At 42.6% G+C, this 10,838-nt stretch overlaps 1 long non-coding RNA gene across 1 annotated transcript; it reads right to left on the reverse strand.

The window, feature by feature from the left end:
* Window positions 1–1,104: 1,104 nt before the first annotated feature.
* LOC111097103 lies at window positions 1,105–8,235 on the reverse strand. The gene is made up of 3 exons (XR_005363513.1): window positions 8,072–8,235; window positions 7,584–7,777; window positions 1,105–1,491 (listed from the first exon to the last, which is right to left on the reverse strand). It is a non-coding gene; the product is annotated as an uncharacterized LOC111097103 (long non-coding RNA).
* Between the last annotated feature and the right edge of the window lie 2,603 nt (window positions 8,236–10,838).

The following is a 10,838-nucleotide window of genomic DNA, read 5'->3' on the forward strand; positions in this document are numbered from 1 at the left end:
CCCAGGGCATGATCCTGGAGACCCGGGATCGAATCCCATATCGGGCTCCCAGTGCATGGAGCCTGCTTCTCCCTCTGCCTGTGTCTCTGCCTCTCTCTCTCTCTGTGTGACCATCATAAATAAATAAAAATTAAAAAAAAAAAAAAAAAGAAGTCAGATATTTAACCGACTGAGCCACAAGTGCTCCCTGAGGATCATTCTTGATCTGGCAGTCAGAAAATGAAGATGCTTTTTCCTCGTTTGATCTTAAATAATTTTAAATATGTACATTTGTTTACAAGAGGAAAGATAAATTGTTTGAAGTAGTTTTTCTTAAACTTTAATGTGTACCTGAATCACCTGGGGGATCTTGTTAAAATGTAGATAGATAGTAGGATACAGTGGTGCTGGAAATTTTGCATTTCTGACCAGCTTCCAGGTGATGCCAATGCTAACTGATCCAAGGACTACAGTTTTGAGTATCAGTACATACTCAGTACAGGATTTCTTTGCTATCCTAGAAGTCAAGTGTCCCTGTGAAACAGTTTGAAAGCTGAAATGGCATAAATTTAGCCAAGAAACAATAACCATTAATTTATATGGAAATTTTTGAGTATTCTCTGACTGAAAAATAACCTCTCTCAGACTTACCTGATACCTTAGAACACATCTTGCTAACAGATGCACAAAATAAATGGAAATAAAGCACAGATGCTCACAGACATAGTTCAAAACTGTGGTGGCTTGATGCTGAGATACAGTCCCTGGGTAAGGGACTTGCTGGCACCACTCTTGATGCACAGGCTGTGTGCTGCTTCTGTAAGGGCTTGCTGCAAAAACAAATGCTGACTACTATTTTCACTGTAGTTCATCTTTATTTTGTAAAAGTGAAAATCCTCTTCAGATTTCTTTTGATTAGCAAAACCAGGTGCTACTGTAGGTTTTTCATAAAAGTGGGGTAACTTGGGACGCCTTGGTGGCTCAGCGGTTGAGCATCTGCCTTTGGCCCAGGTCATGATCCTGGAGACCCGGGATCAAGTCCCACATCGGGCTCCCTGCATGGAGCCTGCTTCTCCCTCTTCCTGTGTCTCTGCCCCCCCCCCCCGCCCCGCCCCATCTCTCATGAGTAAATAAATAAAATTAAAAAAAAAAAAAGTGGAGTAACTTGACTTCTGAAAAGCAGGGGGAACCTGTAGTAGTATTTTATCCTCACAGATTACACAAGTGCAGCTTAATTTTCTTTTTAAGTAGATTATAAAGAGAAGAACATTTTTTTGAGACAAATAGATGCACATTGTCTATGTTCATGAACATAAAGTAGTCTTCCAAAAAAAACGTGCCTGAGAACAAGTCTAATATTCTAGGCTTTACTCCCAGCCAGTCCCAGAGCACTTTCTCTTTAGAGGACTCTGTTTTTGCTTATTCTGATTTTTACCATAGCGCTTCTGTATGTAGTGGAAGCAAATGATGATTTTGTGGAGTGCTGTTTCAGGTACTCATCAGGCAGAAATGCTAGATATAATGGACAAATAGAGAAACAGCTTATGAGTCAAATTGAACTGAACACTTATGTTTTCTTTTTACATAGGAAGTAAAAGTTGTAATGCTAATAGTGTGTATATGAGGCTTATTTACTCAGCTTTTTCTGATGAAAAAAAGAAGACACTACAGCGAAAATAGCGTTTGTTTTGCAGCTCTATAAATGTTAACACTTATAACCCAAAAAATTGCTGAAAGGTTTTATGTCATAATGGTTACAGACTTCAGGTCATATTTTAGCCTTCTCTCAATCTGAAATTGGTAAATAGTATTGCTCTGCAAAAGATGGTGAAATTGATCTCTGAATGCCATGGATACAAAATGTATGACAAAGAATCCCCAAAATGCAAAGAAACAGTGTAGGTGTCAGGAAGAAAATTGGGAAATTCACACACATATATATATATTTCAAACACTGGAACAATTACTATAATTCATACTTTCATACTATTGACCAAAGTAAGCTTAAAAATTTTTATGTAGATTTTTTGAAATATAATTAGGTTGAATTACTGAAATAATTTATTTGCACGAGTGCTTACATTTTCATCTTTATTTGACAGAATCTTTGCCTTCTATTTTATTACTTGTCTTATATGAAGGCCAAATTAGGAATAGTAGTCTAAAATCCCCAGGAATGAAAGATAATTTCTATAAGCAGAAGTAAATAAAAATTCTTTTCAAGCCATATTGTTTGCATTAAATGACAATCCCACGTCTGCCTACTGTGCCACATTCCATAGTAGTTGGATTTATGACCTAGATTCTCATTCCCAGAGTGGTAGCTGAATTGTTATAGGTAGTCCCTCTGGTTTTTTGTGTATGACATTTACTTAGCCATTGAAGCATGCTTGATACATGGCATTCGTGTTAAATGGTAGGTAGAGTGATAGACGTAAGACAAGATACCTCTAGTAGCTGATAGTCTAATAATGATGGAGAAGGAATAATGAGGAATACTAAGACATATAAAGTAGTATACCAACTGTCATACTTGATTAGCTCACTTCATTGTCAAGAGAACAGGGACAGTAGGAAGATATTCAGTAGAGCCAGTAATATGTGAGCTAGGAACTTAGAGGTCACATTATCTACCCAAAGCAACACTGCTACAGTGTTCCTGACAGATGGATGTCTAGAGGCCTATATGTTGGATTCTAATTCATGGTCTAAATCTGTGCTATCCAAGGTTTTAAGTTTGTTAAAGTTAAATAATTTTGAAACTCATTTCTTCAGTCACACTAGCATATTTCAAATGTTTGGAAGCCCTCTTAGTAAAAAATAGTTTTTTGTTGCAATGTATTTCAGGTGTTCTATGGCCATATATAGTCAGTGGCTAGCAATACTGTTTGAACACTGCAGATTATAGAACATAATTATGATTGGGGCGCCTGGATGGCTCAGTTGGTTGAACATGGCAACTCTTCATCACAGGGGTTGTAAGTTCAAGCCCCATGTTGGGTATAGAGATTACTTAAACATCATTATGATTTCAGAAAGCTTTATTGGATAGATCTGGTCTAAATGTTATCAATCCAAGGGGAGAGGGAAGTGTTTGTTAATAAAATTACCCTACATGAAGCATTTTTAGCAAATCTTTTGTTGAAGCAAAAATTACTAGGTGTGAATTTAAAAATAGAGATTAACAATTTTTTTTTTGTAACAAAAGGAACATCTAATGAACACTTCACATTGTAGAATCCAAAAACTGAAGGTTCGTTTCCTGTCAAAAAAATACTAGTAAATACTCCCTAGTGAAGAGACTGGATTATTATTGGTGAAAAGCTATTAAAGTTTCATTTTTTTAAATTAAAAGTTTCATTTTTAAGTGTTTTATTGAGGCACATTTTAAAAAAAGATTTTATTTATTCATGAGAGACACAGAGACAGAGGCAGAGGGAGAAGCAGGCTTCCTGTGGGGAGCCCAGTGTGGGACTTGGATCCCAGGATCACGGCCTGAGCCAAAGGCAGATGTGCCGAGCCACTGAGGTGCCTGAGTCATGCATATATATAGATTTTTTTAATTTTAATTAATTTATTTATTTATTCATTCATTTATTTATTTATTTTTAGTTTTAAAATTTTTTTAATTTAAGTTTAAAAATTTATTTATTTATTTATTTATTTATTTATTTATTTATTTATTTATTTATTTATTTATGATAGTCACAGAGAGAGAGAGAGAGGCAGAGACACAGGCAGAGGGAGAAGCAGGCTCCATGCACCGGGAGCCCGATGTGGGACTCGATCCCGGGACTCCAGGATCGCGCCCTGGGCCAAAGGCAGATGCCAAACCGCTGCGCCACCCAGGGATCCCTAAGTTTAAAAATTTTTTATTTTGATTTTGTTTATTCATGAGAGAGACACACAGAGAGCAGCAGAGACATAGGCAGAGAGAGAAGCAGGCTCCATTCAGGGAGCCCGACGTGGGATTCAATCCCAGGCCTCCAGAATCACACCCTGGGCTGAAGGCAGATGCTCAACCCTTGAGCCACCCAGGTGTTCCGAGGCATATATTTTTAAATGGGGAGCCCAAGGGCAGCCTGGTTGGCTCAGTGGTTTAGTGCCATCTTCAGCCCAGGGCGCGATCCTGGAGACCTGGGATAGAGTCCCACATTGGGCTCCCTGCATGGAGTCTGCTTCTCCCTCTGCCTGTGTCTCTGCCCCTCTCTCTCTCTCTCTCTCTCTGTGTGTGTGTGTCTCTCATGAACAAATGAAATCTTTAAAGTAAAATAAAGAGGGGGCCCAAGTTCTTGATTATAGAGGAAATTAGAATTTCATAAAGGCAGGGCACCTGGCTGGCTCAGATGGTAGAGCTTGTGCCTCTTGGTCTCAGGGGTCATGAGTTCAAGCTCCACGTTGGGCATGGAAAAGAAAAAGGCAAACTGCCTTAATGTGGGAAGTTTTGAGTTGGATAGCCTTAGAATAAGTGGTATAGGGATGCCTGAGTAGCTCAGTGGTTGAGTATCTGCCTTTGGCTCAGGTCCTGATTCTGGGGTTCTGGGATCGAGTCCCACATCCTGCTCCCCACAGGGAGCCTGCTTCTTCCTCTGCCTATGCCTCTGTCCCTCTCTTCCATGAATAAATAATAAAATAAAATAAAATATAAAATAGGAATAAGTGGTGTAAATAACTGGCCTTGGTTCTCTGCTTGACCAGGTCTTGACTTTATGTATGTACTAGTGACCAGTGGCTGTTCTACTCTTAGTCTCCGACAGCGTCTCTCACCCAAGTGGTTCTAACCAGTCCGACACTTTGGATTTCTCATTTGCTTCATCTTTTACCACTTAGTATTGGTTTTTGGCACCAAAGCCAAATTGGTTTTGTATTTCCATTCTCGCTCCCAAGTTCCAAACGCTTTTGGGAAAATAATAAATGTACCACTGCAGATATTTTGAACCCTTGGTGCTATATTTCTTGTTCTTCTACTGAACTCCAGTTCTTTTCCACACACATTCCAGCTTTTGTTTTTGAACCTTCCGTGCTATATAGTAGTTGTGGAAAAACTATTAGCAGAATGATTGAGAATCCTTTGATTTTCCTCCCCTTATTCAGCAATTAAGTCTCAAGTTTAACAAAACCTTAACTTTAAAAAAGTCATTAGGCATATTCTCCAGTTCTAGCTTTCCAGTTTATGGTGACATGCATCTTAAACCTTTGCTTTCTGTAGTTAATGATAGATGACTCTATCCATCCTATACAGAAGACCTCCCCAACTCCACAGGCTCTGGTTTCTAACTACATTTTGCAGTTTCTTGAGCCTTGCTCAAGTATTTCGTGATCTTCATTCTTCAGTCTGGACTAAGTGTTAACACAAAAACTTAATCTTGGAACCTATCTCCTATCCACTACACTATTGAGATTCCACAGAGTAGCTTATAATTGCATGTGCCTTCCAAAGGCCTCAAGTCTCAAATATTTTTTATCACCATTCCACTGATGACCGGTGATGACCTGAAGAGACTGTGACCTTGTGAGAGGTTCCACCCTATCTCTTAACACCATGGACATTTGCTATTTGGTATCTAGGATATCACTTTTGCCCTGCCCTACTTTTATGTCTTTCCCAATGTCTTTGCTGGCTCTTCATCAACAAATCTTGTGTATTTGTTTGTATTTCTTTTAATTAAAAAAAAAAAAGATTTTAAAGATTTATTTACTGGGTTCCTGAGTGGCGCTCAGTTGGTAAAGCATTTGACTTGACTTCGGCTCAGGTCATGCATGATCTCAGGGTCCTGAGATGGATCCCTTACTTTGGGTTCTGTGCTCAACCTAGAGTCTGCTTGAGATTCCCTCTGCCCCTCCCCCCAAAATAAATAAAATCTTTTAAAAAAAATATTATTTATTTATTTATTCATAGAGACAGAGAGAGAGAGAGAGGCAGAGACACAGGTAGAGGGAGAAGCAGACTCCATGAAGGGAGCCCGACGTGGGACTCTATCCCGGGTCTCCAGGATCACACCCCAGGCTGCAGGCGGTGCTAAACTGCTGCACCACAGGGGCTCCCCTAATAAAATCTTTTAAAAAATTACTTAAGTAATCTCTACACCCAACATGGGACTCCAACTCACAACCCTGAGATCAAGAGTTTCAGGCCCACAGACTGAGGCAGCCAGATATCCCAAAGATGTATTTCTTTTTTTTAAGATTTTATTTATTCATTAGAGACACAGAGAGAGAGGAAGAGACACAGGCAGAGGGAGAAGCAGGCTCCATGCAGGGAGCCCGATGTGGGACTTGATCCTAGGACTCCAGGATCAGGCCCTGGGCCAAAGGCAGCTGCTAAACTGCTGAGCCACCCAGGGATCCCCGAATATGTATTTCTAAGAAGATGAAAAAATAGCAAAAACTGGTGGAAAAAGTTATCTGTAGTCCGAGTCACTGTGCTTTTTTTTAAATCACTTTTTATTTTTTTTTAAGATTTTATTTATTTATTCATGAGAGACACAGGGAGAGAGAGGCAGAAAAACAGGCAGAAGGAGAAGCAGGCTCCATGCAGGGAGCCCGATGTGGCCCTCGGTCCTGTGTCTCCAGGATCACAACCCAGGCTGAAGGCAGCGCTAAACCACCTGAGCCACCTCCTGGGCTGCCCTTAATCACTTTTTAAAAATCACCTTTTGGGTTATTTTTTGCAGGAATGTGATTTGACATAGTTGTGTTTATACATATGCATAAATCTTTGTCTATTTTTTTTCATTTAAGAATGTTTCTGTTACACATAACCTTCATAAACAATTTATGAAGGACATAAATTGTGAAATGGGTGAACCAAAATTTATTGTAGGATGTTTAGCTTTCCAATTTTTGGTATTAAACTTCATGAATGTCTGCACAAATATTTTGTAATGAGATTGTGCCTAAAAAAACGTTTACCAGCAATTCCTTTTTTTTTTTTTTTTTTTGAGAGAGAGCAAGTGAGCACATGGGTACAAACATGGGGAATGGCAGGTGGAGGAAGAAGCAGGTTTCCCACTGAGCAGAGTCCAATGTGGGGCTCCATTCCAGGACTCTGGGGTCATGTCCCGAGCCAAAGGCAGAAGTTTAACCAACAGAGCCACCCAATCCCCTAGTTTACCACTATTTTAAGACTTTCTACTCATATTACCAGACCGCATTCAAAGAAATTGAACCAGTTCACAAATAGATGGGGTTTAGCCTATGCTTGTTTGACAAGTGTATTGAACGGTTTTATGTGCTGGACACTGTTCTCAGCACTTGCAATATATAAATGAACAAATAGGCAAAATCCTTATCCTTGTGACATTTAAGGAGGGAAGAGGAAATGACTTAAATATCTTTGGGGAGGGGAGCTGTCAACATTTTTATTCACCCAACTTATCTGTTCCCTGTTAATGGAAAAACCTATTGAGGTTCTTAAAATGAAGCTGGGTGTAAAACCTATTTAAGTCTGTTCATGTATTGGATGGAGAGAGGAGGGAGGGACTGAGGGACTGATGCTCCAGGAATATGAAGGGCTATCTTGGGGGGAGGAATTCAAAAGAAACAAAAGCTATCATTTGGCCAGATGCCACTCATCATTGATTTCATTGTCAGTTTTCTGTTACCTGTGAATTTGAGCATTTCTCCATTCTCCATCTTTGGTTTTCCATGATTGTATTCAGTTTACTTTCAGCTTTCAGATGAGTGTGCTATGCTACTTAAGTTAGTTGTTGGTGCTGTCTTTACCGCAACTTGGACGGAAAACTGGCAGATGCAGGAATTAAGTGGCCGTTGAGCAATTCACTGTGCACCAGGTGCTCTGGTTTTGGGATTTCAAAAATAAGACACATTTTATGCTCTCTGGAAGTTTACCATCTAAGACTGGATCTTAAACTTGAAGCCTAAGAATCCCGGGCTGCGTTCGTTTAAAACGCAGTTTCTCGGGTTTCCCCCACCCACCAGAAGTTTTGATTCATTTGGGTAGTGTATGAAGGGCACAGGTAGTTACAATTTTCACTAGTCACCCGCATCACCAGTGATGCAGCTGATTCGCGCTGAGAAGCACTACAAATAGGTACCAAGAGATAAACGTTAAGATTTAAGATGTCATCACTTGTAGGTCGGAGGAGCGCACGCTGGGCCCCGCTGACGTAGAAACCTCGGTCCTCAGCTCTGCAGTCTCGAATCCCAGACCATCTCGGACTCGCACTAAGCACTCTGGGCGGCTTCCTCCAGGTCCCCGGGGTCGCCGCGAGCGCAGCGTTAGCCCCTCTCTCCGCCGCGCCACCGGAAGCCCCACCCTCTCCCCCCGGGTCCCGCCCCCTACTCCGGTGGGACCCGCCCCTTCCCCGGCCGGCCGCCAACGGCGCCAGAGCCGGAAATGACGACAGCAGCGAAGCTTTTTGGGCGGGGCCTGGGCCGGGCCGCTCCAGAGGCCGCGATTTCACATCGGAAACAAAACAGCGGCTGCTCGGGAAGGAGCCTCCCCTGCGAGCGCCCGGTGGTGGCGGCAAGTGAAGAGTAGGTGCGTGGTGGGGAGTTTGGGGAGAGGGGAAGGCGCCCCTCGCCTGGTGCGGACACAGGCGGTGGCGGGCTGGGCCCGGCTCTTTGTCGCCTCCCGGGCCGCGCAGCCGGGTGTCCTCGAGGATGAGGAGCGGGGCGCGGCCGGGCGGGGACCGAGGAACCCCTTGTGGGGAACGCGGAGGGACGGCCCGTTTCTCCAGCTCCGGGCGCAGCGCGCGGTCGGGTCGAAGAGAGATTTCTCTCCGGAAGTGCTGGTTCCCCGAAGACGTTTCAGGACGCAGGTGCCCTGGTCCTCAGCTGGGCCGGGATTGACGGTCTTGAGTGGAGTGGAGCAGGAGAAGGAGGAAGCGCCTTGCCCCGGTCTGGTTGAGCAACTGGTGAAACTCCGCGCCTCACGCCCCGAGTGTGCCCTTGTCCGGGAAGTGAGTGGCACTCAGAGAAAAATTCCTTACGTCTCACGTTCGAGGTGGACAACAGGGTCTGATGCTGTTTGCCTTGGTTGGGACCGTCGCGAGGCACGATGTTGTTCGGGGCTTTGCATGTGTCTTGGGTATTTTGCGTTTTCTTCCCGCTCAGGTTTTTTTTTTTTTCTTCCCCCCCCCCTTCAAATAAATAATTTGCTTCTACTGTAGGAGACTAATTTAATGATTTTAAAAGCATTGCCTGCCTGCTTTGGGCTAGAGGAATATAGTATTCAGGGTTTACTCTGGGAGGTAAGAATAGGGTGCAAAAAACTATGGCATATATAATGACTTTAATATAACTGAGCACATTGTAAAGCTCGTAACATTTCCTGAGGTTTGAGGCAGGCAGAGGTCACATCTGGTTAGGAAATCTTGTTATTTGAGTTATCTCTCACGGTGGAAAGGTTTTCACCCCTTGAGTTGAAGTGGGTGGGGCGTTATAATCAGAGGGTATATTACAAACAGGGGCCCACTCTGAATTAAAAATAACTGTTAATGAAGGAAAATAAAGCAAGAGAGTGGATTGGAGCTTGTTGCATTTGACTAATTTCAGTCACCCGCAAAATGCCTATTTCAGGTCTCCTTAATTCATTTGCAGACTTCACCAACTTAAGACTCGCTCCACCACCATTTAATAAACCCTTAACAGTGAGAAAAGGATAATGTTTATTGAGTGCATGCATGGATTCCTTCCCTTACCCTACCCCCAATAGATCATAGAAATGGCATCTATCAGTTGGTTTTCCATTCTTCTGCTGCTGCTCCTTGGATAGACCGTTAACACAGCTCTGGGTATACTTCTGAATGGATGTGATTTATTGCTGAGTTTTAAGTTAATGGCTGCAACTAGACCTAGACTGCTAAATGAATTTCCATTTAGAGGGAACTAGAGGATTGAAGTTGATCTCTGAGAACCACCCTAGCAGGAAAATACAGCATTTGTCAGTTACCATAGCTTATGTGGACCTCTTCCTCTTTCAGATCCAGGCTCTCTCTGCTCCTGCTTTCCCACTAATATTATTGCAGATTATAGGGGAGGCTTTTTTAACATTATATTCTGAAAAACCTTTCAAAGACCTCTAATTCTGCCTCTCCTTCATGTGATAGATACTAGGCAGATTTGGAAGGTATGTTAAGAGTGGCACTGTTGTGGTCAGAACTTTAGGCACATTAATCTGATAGTTGGGGCTCGGATGGATAAGAGAATGAGATGACTTTTGCATAATTCTGGTGAGATAAGATGAGAGTTTGGTGATGGTAGAGGTTTAGGAGGAAAAATGGGGTGCCTGAGTGGCTCAGTTGGTTAAGCTTCTGCTTTTGGCTCAGGTCATGAGCCCCCCCCCCCCCCCCCCCCCCCCCCCCCCCCGCAAAATCTGGCTCCCTGCTCAGCAGGGAGTCTGCTTGTTCCTCTCTCTCTGCCCTTTCCCCTACCTGTCATATTTTCTCTCTCTGTCATAAATAAATAAATAAGTAAATAAGGAAAAACATTAACAAGATATGACAGCCAATTGAGAATCAAGGAATAAATAGAATTGACTAGGAGGCTTTAAGTTTGAAGAATGGGAGAGACGTTTGCAGAAATAAGGAAGTTAGTGAAGAACTAGTCTAGAGAGGAGAATGAGGAAGTGGTTTGGGAGTATCACTTTTGAAGTGCCCGTAGGTCGAAGATGTCCCATGGACAGACCTGGAACTGTAATAGACTTTAAATAGACTTACTAGCTAATGTTGGAGCAGTGGAGGAGATGCCTAAGGAAAGGAAGGGGACAAGAAGGCCCAGGCATACGACTTATAGTGAAGGAGTGGAAGAAGGGTGAGAGGAACCAGCTGAGGAGGATGAGTGGTGGGAGGAGAACCTCCATAGTGCAGTGTCACAAAGGCTAAGGAAGAGAGGGA

Source organism: Canis lupus, chromosome 8, assembly GCF_011100685.1.
Source record: "Canis lupus familiaris isolate Mischka breed German Shepherd chromosome 8, alternate assembly UU_Cfam_GSD_1.0, whole genome shotgun sequence".
In the NCBI taxonomy this organism is placed as follows: Eukaryota; Metazoa; Chordata; class Mammalia; order Carnivora; family Canidae; genus Canis; species Canis lupus.